This window comes from Triticum aestivum, chromosome 5D (genome assembly GCF_018294505.1).
Source record: "Triticum aestivum cultivar Chinese Spring chromosome 5D, IWGSC CS RefSeq v2.1, whole genome shotgun sequence".
Taxonomy (NCBI): domain Eukaryota; kingdom Viridiplantae; phylum Streptophyta; class Magnoliopsida; order Poales; family Poaceae; genus Triticum; species Triticum aestivum.
Genome location: NC_057808.1, coordinates 514,815,308 through 514,827,246, shown reverse-complemented (window position 1 = coordinate 514,827,246; position 11,939 = coordinate 514,815,308). Strand labels below are relative to the sequence as shown.

The 11,939-nt window shown below is 44.8% G+C and overlaps 1 pseudogene; it reads right to left on the bottom strand.

Moving 5' to 3' along the window:
* Positions 1-8,837: 8,837 nt before the first annotated feature.
* LOC123121067 (BTB/POZ domain-containing protein At2g46260-like) lies at positions 8,838-11,679 on the bottom strand (annotated as a pseudogene).
* Positions 11,680-11,939: the final 260 nt, after the last annotated feature.

Below are 11,939 nucleotides of genomic sequence, written 5' to 3'. Positions count from 1 at the left end.
GCGGCCAAGGGGGGAGAGAGGGGGGCGCACCACTAGGTGGGCCTTAGGCCCATCTGAGCCTAGGGTTTCCCCCTTCCCCCCTTCCCTGCGCCTTGGGCCTCTTGTGTGTAGACCCTACGGGTTCGGGAACCATGCAGACATGACCGAGACGTTCTCCGGCCAATAACCAACAGCGGGATCTGGATACCCATGTTGGCTCCCACATGTTCCACGATGATCTCATCGGATGAACTACGATGTCGGGGATTCAATCAATCCCGTATACAATTCCCTTTGTCAATCGGTATGTTACTTGCCCGAGATTCGATCGTCGGTATCCCGATACCTTGTTCAATCTCGTTACCGGCAAGTCTCTTTACTCGTTCCGTAACACATCATCCCGTGATCAACTCCTTGGTCACATTGTGCACATTATGATGATGTCCTACCGAGTGGGCCCAAAGATACCTCTCCGTTTACACGGAGTGACAAATCCCAGTCTCGATTCGTGCCAACCCAACAGACACTTTCGGAGATACTTGTAGTGCACCTTTATAGCCACCCAGTTACGTTGTGACGTTTGGTACACCCAAAGCATTCCTACGGTATCCGGGAGTTGCACAATCTCATGGTCTAAGGAAATGATACTTGACATTAGAAAAGCTCTTAGCAAACGAACTACACGATCTTGTGCTAGGCTTAGGATTGGGTCTTGTCCATCACATCATTCTCCTAATGATGTGATCCCGTTATCAACGACATCCAATGTCCATGGTTAGGAAACAGTAACCATCTATTGATCAATGAGCTAGTCAACTAGAGGCTTACTAGGGACATGGTGTTGTCTATGTATCCACACATGTATCTGAGATTCCTATCAATACAATTCTAGCATGGATAATAAACGATTATCATGAACAAGGAAATATAATAATAACCAATTTATTATTGCCTCTAGGGCATATTTCCAACACTTGAGACCAAGAATGTCCGTCCCTGCATATTATAGAGTCCCCTCGAAGCGTGCCTTTTCCAGTCAGTCTCCCCTCATACCGCGATTTTAGGGAGACTAATCTTATTAAGGCCAGGAATGAAGTCAACACAAAATCCAATGACATCCTCTATTTGATGGCCCATGGAGATGCTTCGTTCTGTCCTAGCACGGTTACAGACATATTTTTTAGGACTCCCATGAACCTCTCAAAGGGGAACTTATTGTCTAGAAATACGGGGCCCAGAATGACAATGTCGTTGACTAGATGAACTAGGATGTGCGTCATGATATTGAAGAACGATGGTGGGAACACCAGCTCAAAACTGACAAGACATTGCACCACATCACTCCTTAGCCTTGGTATGATTTCTGGATCGATCACCTTCTGAGAGATTGCATTGAGGAAAGCACATAGCTTCACAATGGCTAATCGGACGTTTTCCGGTAGAAGCCCCCTCAATGCAACCGGAAGCAGTTGCGTCATAATCACGTGCCAGTCATGAGACTTTAGGTTCTGGAACTTTTTTTGTGGCATATTTATTATTCCCTTTATATTCGACGAGAAGCCAGACGGGACATTCATACTGAGCAGGCATTCAAAGAAAATTTCCTTCTCTTCTTTGGTAAGAGCGTAGCTGGCAGGTCCTTCATACTTCTTTGGAGGCATGCCGTCTTTTTCGTGCAAACATTGCAGGTCCTCCCGTGCCTCCGGTGTATCTTTCATCTTCCCATACACGCCCAAGAAGCCTAGCAGGTTCACGCAAAGGTTCTTCATCACGTGCATCACGTCGATTGAAGAGCGGACCTCTAGGTCTTTCCAGTAGGGTAGGTCCCAAAATATAGATTTCTTCTACCACATGGGTGCGCGTCCCTCAGCGTCATTCGGAACAGATAGTCCGCTGGGACCCTTTCCAAAGATTACGTGTAAATCAGTGACCATAGCAAGTACGTGATCACCGGTACGCATGGCGGGCTTCTTCCCGTGATCTGTCTCGCCTTTGAAATGCTTGCCTTTCTTTCGACATTGATGGTTGGTCGGAAGAAATCGACGATGGCCCAGGTACACATTCTTCCTACATTTGTCCAGGTATATACTTTCGGTGTCAGCTAAACAGTGTGTGCATGCATGGTATCCCTTGTTTCTCTGTCCTGAAAGGTTACTGAGAGCAGGCCAATCGTTGATGGTTAAAAACAGCAACTCATGCAGGTCAAATTCCTCCTGTTTGTGCTCATCCCACACACGTACACCTATTCCAATCCACAACTGTAAAAGTTCTTCAACTAATGTCCTTAAGTACACATCAATGTCGTTGCCGGCTTGCTTAAGGAATTGGATGAGCACTGGCATCATAATGAACTTCCGCTTCATGCACATCCAAGGAGGAAGGTTGTACATACATAGAGTCACGGGCCAGGTGCTGTGATTGCTGCTCTGCTCCCCAAAAGGATTAATGCCATCCGCGCTTAAACTAAACCATACGTTCCTTGGGTCACCTGTAAACTCAGCCTGGTACTTCCTCTCGATTTTCTCCACTGCGACCCGTCAGCGGGTGCTCTCAACTTCCCGTCTTTCTTGCGGTCCTCACTGTGCCATCGCATCAACTTGGCATTCTCTTTGTTTCTGAACAGTCGTTTCAACCGTGGTATTATAGGAGCATACCACATCACCTTCGCAGGAACCCTCTTCCTGGATGGCTCGCCGTCAACATCACCAGGGTCATCTCGTCTAATCTTATACCGCAATGCACCGCATACCGGGCATGCGTTCAAATCCTCGTACGCACCGCAGTAGAGGATGCAGTCATTAGGGCATGCATGTATCTTCTGCACCTCCAATCCTAGAGGGCATACGACCTTCTTTGTTGCGTACATACTGTCGGGCAATTCGTTATCATTTGGAAGCTTCTTCTTCAATATTTTCAGTAGCTTCTCAAATCCTTTGTCAGGCACATCATTCTCTGCCTTCCATTGCAGCAGTTCCAGTACGGTACCGAGCTTTGTGTTGGCATCTTCGCAATTGGGGTACAACCCTTTTTTGTGATCCTCTAACATGCGATCGAACTTCAGCTTCTCCTTTTGACTTTCGCACTGTCTCCTTGCATCAACAATGACCCGACGGAGATCATCATCGGGCACAATATCGTCTGCTTCCTCTTGATCTTCAGCAGCTTCCCCCTTGCAGCATCACCGTATTCCGGGGGCACATAGTTGTCATCGTCCTCTTCTTCTTCGCTGTCTTCCATCATAACCCCTATTTCTCCGTGCCTGGTCCAAAAATTATAGTGTGGCATGAAACCCTTATAAAGCAGGTGGCTGTGAAGGATTTTCCAGTCAGAGTAAGACTTCATATTCCCACATATAGGGCATGGACAACACATAAAACCATTCTGCTTGTTTGCCTCAGCCACTTCGAGAAAATTATGCACGCCCTTAACATACTCGGAGGTTTGTCTGTCACCGTACATCCATTGCCGGTTCATCTGCATGCATTATATATAATTAAGTGTGTCAAAAACCATTACAGCACATCATGGATAGATAAGTGACCAAATTAATAGAAGTTCATCATCACATTAAAACCAAAGTACATACATAGTTCTCATTGAACAACATATAGCTCTCCAGAGCATCTAATTAAACCATACATTGAAACTATGTAAAACATTTCAATGCAACAACAAATGCGATCATAATCGCAACCAAGGTAACAATTGATCCAACGGCATAATGATACCAAGCCTCGGTATGAATGCCATATTTTCTAATCTTTCTAATCTTCAAAGGCATTGCGTCCATCTTGATCTTGTGATCATCGACGACATCCGCAACATGCAACTCCAATATCATCTTCTCCTCCTCAATTTTTTTATTTTTTCTTTCAAGTAATTGTTTTCTTCTTCAACTAAATTTAACCTCTCGACAATAGGGTCGGTTGGAATTTCCGGTTCACATACATCCTAGATAAATAAAATCTATGTCACGTTGGTCGGCATAATTGTCATAAACAAGAAATGAACCTAATAGTTACAAAAGATAATATATACCACATCCGAAACATAGACAGGACAAGGGCCGACGGGGGTGGATACCAAAACCTTCGCACTATATAATAACAAGCAATAATAAAAGTAAGAAAATTAGACAAGTATCTATCTAATCATACAAGTAAGAATTTTTTTTCCTTTGAGAAAGAAGATAAGAACAAGAGGCTCACCACGGTGGTGCCGACAACGAGATCGGCGCGGGCGATCAACGGCGGTGCAGACGGGGACGAGACGTGACGGACCGCTAAACCTAGACAAATCTTGAAGAAAATGGAGCTTGGAGGTCGAGTTTGGAGAGGAGAAAGCTTAACTAGTGTGGCTTGGGCATTTCATCCAACACCTCATGTACATAGGAGGTGAGCTAGAGCACCAAAATGCCCTCCCCTCGCCGGCCAGAAAAACAGAGTAGTGGAGTGCTCTGCTCACGGGTATTATAGGCACCTCATTGGTCCCGGTTCGTGGCTGGAACCGGGACTAAAGGCCCCCCTTGTGTCCCGGTTCCAGGCACGAACCGGGACCAATGGATGTGGGCCAGGAGAGAGGCCCATTGGTCCCGGTTCGTGCCTAGAACCGGGACAAATGGGTCCATACGAACCGGGATGAATGCCCCACGAGGCCCGGCCGGCCCCCCGGGCTCACGAAGCGGGACGTATGCCTCCATTGGTCCCGGTTTGTGACTGAACCGGGACTAATGGGCTGGCCAGGGCTGAACCAAAGCCCTGTTTTCTACTAGTGGGATCCCTTGTCTGCGTAACTCAGCAGTGATGGGCGCGTCCAAGTGCCTGCCACAGGTATGTGAGTAAGCACTGGCGGGTAGCTCCATGCAACCGCCACTAGTTATACATGCCACATGTTCACTTCTGTCAGAAAGTAGCTGTGGCGGTCGCTCGTTGCCGCCCGCCGTAGCAAGAACACAGTTTATCAACCCACGCGCACCCCCATCGCCTCTGCCTCGCCGTCCTCTTCGCCGGCCCCGTCAGGCCCGCCGTCCTCCTAGCCACCGGCCCCGTCGGCCACACCATCCTCTTCATTGCCCCCGTCGTTCCAGCCGTCCTCCTCGTCGCCCCCGTCGGCCCTACCGTCGCCGTCGCCATGGGATCCGGTACGGTCTCGTCGTCCCCGCCGTCACCCGCACCAACGGTCGGGGCCACCAACACCAACACCAAAGTGGCCGTGTGGCTTCCACCAACACCAACACCAACACCAACTCGGCCGATGGGGCCAACGCGGCCTTGGCCGCCACCAACACCAATACAAACGCAGCCGTGGCCGCCACCAACACCAATGGCCTGTGGCCGCCCCCACATTGGTAGGGCAACTAGGGTTAGAGTTAGGAGTACGTGAGTTATGGGGTTACGGCTAGGGTTTCTAGACTGTAGATTGTAGTTACATTCTTTGTTCGTTGATTATACGAAGTTTCTTATTTATATTCATAGATCTTAGATCGTAGATTATAGAAACTAATGTTTTGGCGAAATGTTGATTCGGGGATTCATAATAAGAGCTAATGTTTTCGGCAAACCGTTGATTTATTTCCGTTTCGCCAAATTTCTAGCATTTAATATGTCCATTTTAAAGCAGAGTTCATGCCCAAATTTTAATATAGTTGTGTTGGTATTATTAGTTACATTGTTTGTTCATAGATTATAGGAACATTCTTATTCATATTCGTATATCGTAGACTGTAGACTATATGAACTTTCTTTGCAGGGATTCATAATAAGAGCAAATGTTTTGGCGAAACGATTTATTTCCGTTTTTTCAAATTTCTAGCAATTAATGTGTCCATTTTAAAGCACAGTTCATGCCCAAATTTAAATGTAGTGGTGTTGGTATTGTTAGTTACATTATTTGTTTGTAGATTATAGGAACTTTCTTATTCATATTCGTATATCATAGACCGTAGATGGTATGAACTTTCTTTGCAGGCGTTCATAATAATAGTTAATGTAGTGGTTTGATATTGTTATTTTCATTCTTTGTTCGTAGCTATTTAATATTTTTCTACATGTAATATTTAATTAGTCTACTGATATTGTTAGCTACATTTTTTGTTCGGCGACGCAATTCTCACTTTAAATCCACATACTGAGATAAGGGTTGTTTTCGGAGGAGGATACCAACTGTTGTCGTAGGGGTTGTCCTTTCTCTTCTCCTCCTCTAAGAACTTGGTAAAGCAGGAGGACAAGGTGAAGGACCACCTTCACCTACAGTTTAAGTTATCTTATTATATACCTGCTTTCGTATAAATGTAGTTTATCTAACTGTCAACTTTTGCGATTTAGATGGAGGAGCCGACAGGCCTATTTACGACTCCTACAACCCTATGCCGAGAGGACCCTAGTAGACACCCAGAAGGCTCTACAATATGCCAAGAGCGATGAATTATCTCCCGATCTTGCGTGTGCAGCCGCTAGAAGCTGCAAAGCTGCTATAGGGTGTTAGGAGCCGTTGAGTGTGCCGAGAAAGTTTTTGAAACTGCCAAGTCCGTCCTAGCCGAGGTTGAGAAGATGATTGGAGACGAGGACATCTCTTCACAGAGCTGAGCTTAATTGCAAGTTGCATTGATGGAGCTGAACTTTTATTTGCTAACTATTTGTGCACTGCCATAATGTGGTCCCCATGATCGATGCTTGAACGTACTTTCTCTGCGTCTACGAACGCGGTAATATGGTTTCCATAATGTGGTCTCCATAGTTCCTGTAGACTTTGCTATATGTACTTGGGCAACCTATTGTTAGCTTGTTTATTGACTATGATAAAATGTGCTACAAATTATGATACATCGTAATGCATATGATCGAATATGTAAATTCTTGCTGCTGGTTGTACTTTTAGTCATGGTGGATGTACGTTCGGCGGGAGGCGGAATTTGACCGTCATAACTATAGCATCTAGGTGTGGCGGGCGGGTGGACATGCCCGCCACTGATGGGGTACTAGCAGTGGCGGGCGAGCCTAGGAGTCTGGCCCGCCATAACTGTTCTTTTTGCGCCGGCCACTACTAGACATTCCTGCAGTAGTGAGATTCGCACATGCATGCATGCGGTGACATGGCAATCTGTTTTACTAAAGAGACGTGTGGCAGTTATTGATGTCCAAAATCTAAGACAATACCTCGATGAGCCATGCATGTATTTGTGCGATAAATCAATAAGTTGTAAAAATTTCTTGGGATTGATTTACGAGTAAAGTACGCAGAATCACTTGGTCACTTGGCCGAACAGAAGTGAAAACAAAAATTATGGGCGCCTGAAATATTTTAGAAATTACAAAAATTTAAAAGTGGTGTCCCTGACTCATATAATTATTGCTTTGACGGTGTTTGCGATATAAACCGGGAAGCTAGTGTGTACGTCCGTTGTCTCTTACTAAAATAGCACAAAAGTTGTAAGTACATCCATTGTGGCACACGTTTCTTATTGAAAAAAAGCACGAATCATAAGTTTCCGCATGGAGATGACGCGTTGTTACTCCATTTTGACCGTTGGGTGATTCAGCCGCATCCTATATAAATGTAACCATCCCAGGCCATTTCCCCAAGCAAGCCAGCTCTTCCAACACCTTGCCATCAAACCCCTCTTCACCCAAAATCCACCCGAGATGGCTTGGAACCCAAACGGCCACTGCCACCTCCGTGCCCGTTTTGCAACGTGCAGTGTGTATCGCACAACGTCCTTGCTGTCCACATACAGTGGCACATCACCCCTCGGAGGATGCTACCTGTAGGGCCGCAGACCCTTGCTGGGACGGCAAACCTTATTGCGCATCTGCCCATGGTGCCGCTCCCAGCTGCGGCACCCAGACCTCTCGCAAAGTCCCGGCTGCAGTGCAGCCAGCCCCTGCTGCACCGCTTGTCATGGTGGTGCCCCCGAGCCCCGAATGTGGCGCCAGCACTTGTGCCAGTTCGAGGTGGGAATGGCGGCACCGGTAGCATGGTTGCAGCCAACTCTGAGTTTTGGAAGGAGTACCGCAGTGAAGGGGACCCCCCAGCCGAGATAGACTTTCTGGGGCAGTGGGATTCGTCCAGCAGCAGTGTGCAGCCGGCGGACAGCGCCGAGGAGGAGGCTGATGGCTCGGGGAGCACCTTGGACCTCGCCTTGGCTTCAGCCACCGATCTGTCTTGGAAGCCTCCCAAGGGCTCGTCTTGCCTCAATAAAAATCAAGATCCATGCATTCATACTGTTATCTTAGCTGTTTGGCTGTTAGATAGATCGATCAGGGAAAATAAACGATGTGCCGATAAAATGAATTTCATGTTTAAGATTTGGTACCAATTTCTAGTTTGTTTACTCTGGTATTTCTTAGTCTGATGTTGCTGTTTCTGGATATATCTCAGAGGAATAAGACAACATGAACGATGATTGAGGTTCACAGACATATAATTGCTTCTTTTAATATACATGGTTTGTCTCATCTATTACTTATTTAAAATGGTTTGAGCTAAAAATATGTACTTAGAGGCCTCGCAAAAGCTAGTCACCTTTAAGACTAGCTTTTCCCTCCATAAACAAATACGATTCATGCATTTCATACTATTATCATATATGTTTGGATAGATCTCAGGGAAAACAAAACCATGAGACGATAAGTGGAATATCATGGTTAAGTAGCAATCTCTAGTTTGCTTAATCTTGTATTTCTTACTCTGATCTTGATGTGCTCGCATAGATCGATCTCAGAGGGAAAAATAACATATGAGATAGTTTGTGGTGTTCACATTTTATTTTGTTTTAAAGATTGTGGTGTTCACATATACAATAACTTCATTTAATATGGTTCGATACTAAAATTCGGATTCAATTATATTTAATCTCAGTTTTATAGGATGGGTTCCATGTGAACAACCACTGCCCTTGTTGGCCTTTTGTTTTGTTCCCTCTCTATATAGAGACCAAGATGACCAACCCAGTGTACCGAGAGGGAGAATACATACTCTTCCCAACTGAATGGCTGACTGAGTATTGCTCTCAGCATTTGTAGAGAGCGGCACTGGTCACGCTTTACAGCCCAGTCAACTGTACGGCAAGAATAATCGACAGCATTGGTCATAAGAAGACGCATTACTGGAAGTAAACGAGAACTCGAGATATTCCTCCTTTCTTCCGAATTTGGGCATGGTGAACAGGCCCATCTGAGCACGAAGTCACAGACAATTACTTCAGAAGCAACCCCGAAGTCATTCCCTGATAACATGTCCTCAATCCCAGCAGCAGGGATCCTCATAAGTTCATCTTGGAACATGCAGTGTAGCAAAACCATGTCATTTTGTGACAACAATGTCCACATGCTTCCTAGTAAAGGGAAAACGGAGAGGTGTCTCAATCCAAAGAATATGGGATCACATACTCTGTTGACAGGAATTCCGGGTACCTTTCACCAAGGAATTTCTTAGCTGCCTCTATCAGGTCTGCTGCCATTGAAATGGAACATGGGAGATCTAGGCACATCACTGCAGATCCTGGAGTCATAGGCAGGACCATGAGAAGCTGAACGCAAAGCTTCATGCAGGAAACGACCTCAAATTTGTCAGCAGCCATCAATAAATCAACCAGAGGAGTGGGCTCAGTTGTTGCTGTCAACTTTCCACTATGCATAAAGCGTAACAGCTCCATTAAGGCTATCTCCTCTGTCGAAAATGAAAGCAAGGAGGCATAAGGATTGATGTAACAGTTCAATAAATCTCAAGCAGTAATAACAATTAAATAAAGAAGTAGAAAAGAAAATGCATAACTATTGTTTTACGCAAAGATGATTACCGAAGTGTAACGATCAATTGTGAAACCTGTAATGCATGAGAAAATATCCATTTGGTTGGCAAATTCTGTAGATGAAATGACAATGGCCAATTAATCATCAAAGTAACTCTAAACAGGCGCCTCTATAATTTTAACATGTTTTATTCAAAAGGTGAATACATCAATAATAAAATCACAACAATGGCAAAGAATAGTACAGTACACTGTTACCAGAATCAGCAGTTCTGACTGTTGCCTCCCCCTGGCCAGATTCTTTCATGCGATTTGAGAAAAGCTAACAAGCATGAATCTCATCAGAAAGATGAGCAACAGATTATAGAACAAATGCATTTCAGTAGATCGTCAGAATTACCTTGGAAACGAAACTACTTTTTGTAGCAAGAATCGCCGAGCTGACATAAATCGTCTCAACTCGTAAAATCGGTGTACTCGACACAGTACAAGATGAGTCAATATCTTCTAAATCATCACCTGCAAAATACCATGTTTGGATAAATATAATGCAACATGCAACACTAGGACAAGAAGGCACATAACAGAATTACTAGATAAGCTTTTTGCTGGTAAAAATATCTGGAACATCATGTTCTCAGTGTGAGCAGAATTAGTAGACAAGTTATTTGCAGGTAAAAGTATCCGCCAAGCCAGTATTTATTTTTCCCATGAGTTCTAGCCCAGGCACCCTGCTCTTGTGCTGCCTCAGTTGCTTTCTCTACAACCTTTCTGGAAAAACTATGCTAAATAGAACTTTCTGAAGAAGAAAAAACAGTGAACTGATTCTTCCGATGCATCAGATCATGGGCTCTTCAACAATTTATATGTCCTAAATGGATCTCACACCATGGCCACCCCCAACAAATTACGAAAAGCAATACAAAATAAGCCACACGCGAAAAACAACCCAAAAAAACAAGTAAACCTACAAAGAAAACGGCAAGGCAAAGTGAATGTGTACTTCTAGTCACATACTACTTTCATCCTGAAAAGGACGTTAGTGCTAGATCAATGTTCAGGAAATCATTAATTGATAGCTACTCGGTTGGCTGGCAAGTAGAGGATTAATAGGCTAATCAGACAGTTAATCCATTAATCTGCCGATTAATCAATTTATCGGTTACTTGGTGACCCTACAAGAAGGAATTAATCAGCCAGTTAACTAGTTAGTCGGCCAATTTCTTTAACATGACTAGATACATCTTTATTTGTATCTAGACAAAACTAAGGAAACCTTTTCAGGACGGAGGTAATACAAATTATGCTAAATTGTTCTAGTTTTTCTCACCAGCTACATAAAGTTCTGCTGCATTGAAGTATGTGCAGTCCAGTGGATTGAAGAACATATACAAATCTGTTGATTGCTTCATCTGGATAAATCTGATATCCATTCATCAGATATGCATATGGATTTGTGGAAAATGAATTACCCACAAATATGAAGAACATAAACCTAAATTAATTACCTTAAAACTAGTACAGACGAATTTACTAGCTAATGAAGAATCAGAACCCTCCATGCCAAATTAGTTGTTTTAGATTTGTCTAGGTACGGATCTTAACAATTTGGGATGGAGGTTGTACCAAACTAACACCCTAGAGAAAAGGAACGAAAAATAGAAAACTAAAATAGTCAACGGTACCGACCGAGGCTGGCTATTGCACGCACGTTTGTCTTCCCCTAGGTGGCGCTTGCGGCTGGTGCCGGACCCAGGCGCGTCGTTGTCATGGCAGACGACCTCTACCCGTAGCTACCTATAGGAGAAGACCTTCACGTTGAAGACGGCCTCGTAGCCGTCCGGCTCCGCTACGGCTCCCGCCGACATCAGTCGTCTTGCGTGCACGCTCGCTGGCTCGAACCCTGCAGGAGTGGCGTCGGAGGAGGAGGAAGAAAAGGGGACGGATGGAGGCAGCTGGGAGCCTGGGATTGCTGTGGGGATAGATACTCTTACTACTAGTAGCATTCGAGGGACGCCATTAATGATCATGTGACGCTGGTGACTTACTTTGTGCATTCAAAGCGAGCCGGACGGAACTCCATGACGTCTACGTGCAACATCACCACCTCCCTTGCTGTCTGTTCTCGTGACTTGTTTTTTTAACACCAGGCAGAGACATTCGTAAACACGTGCATACACTTTGAACGCATACATGTACACCCTATGTCTAT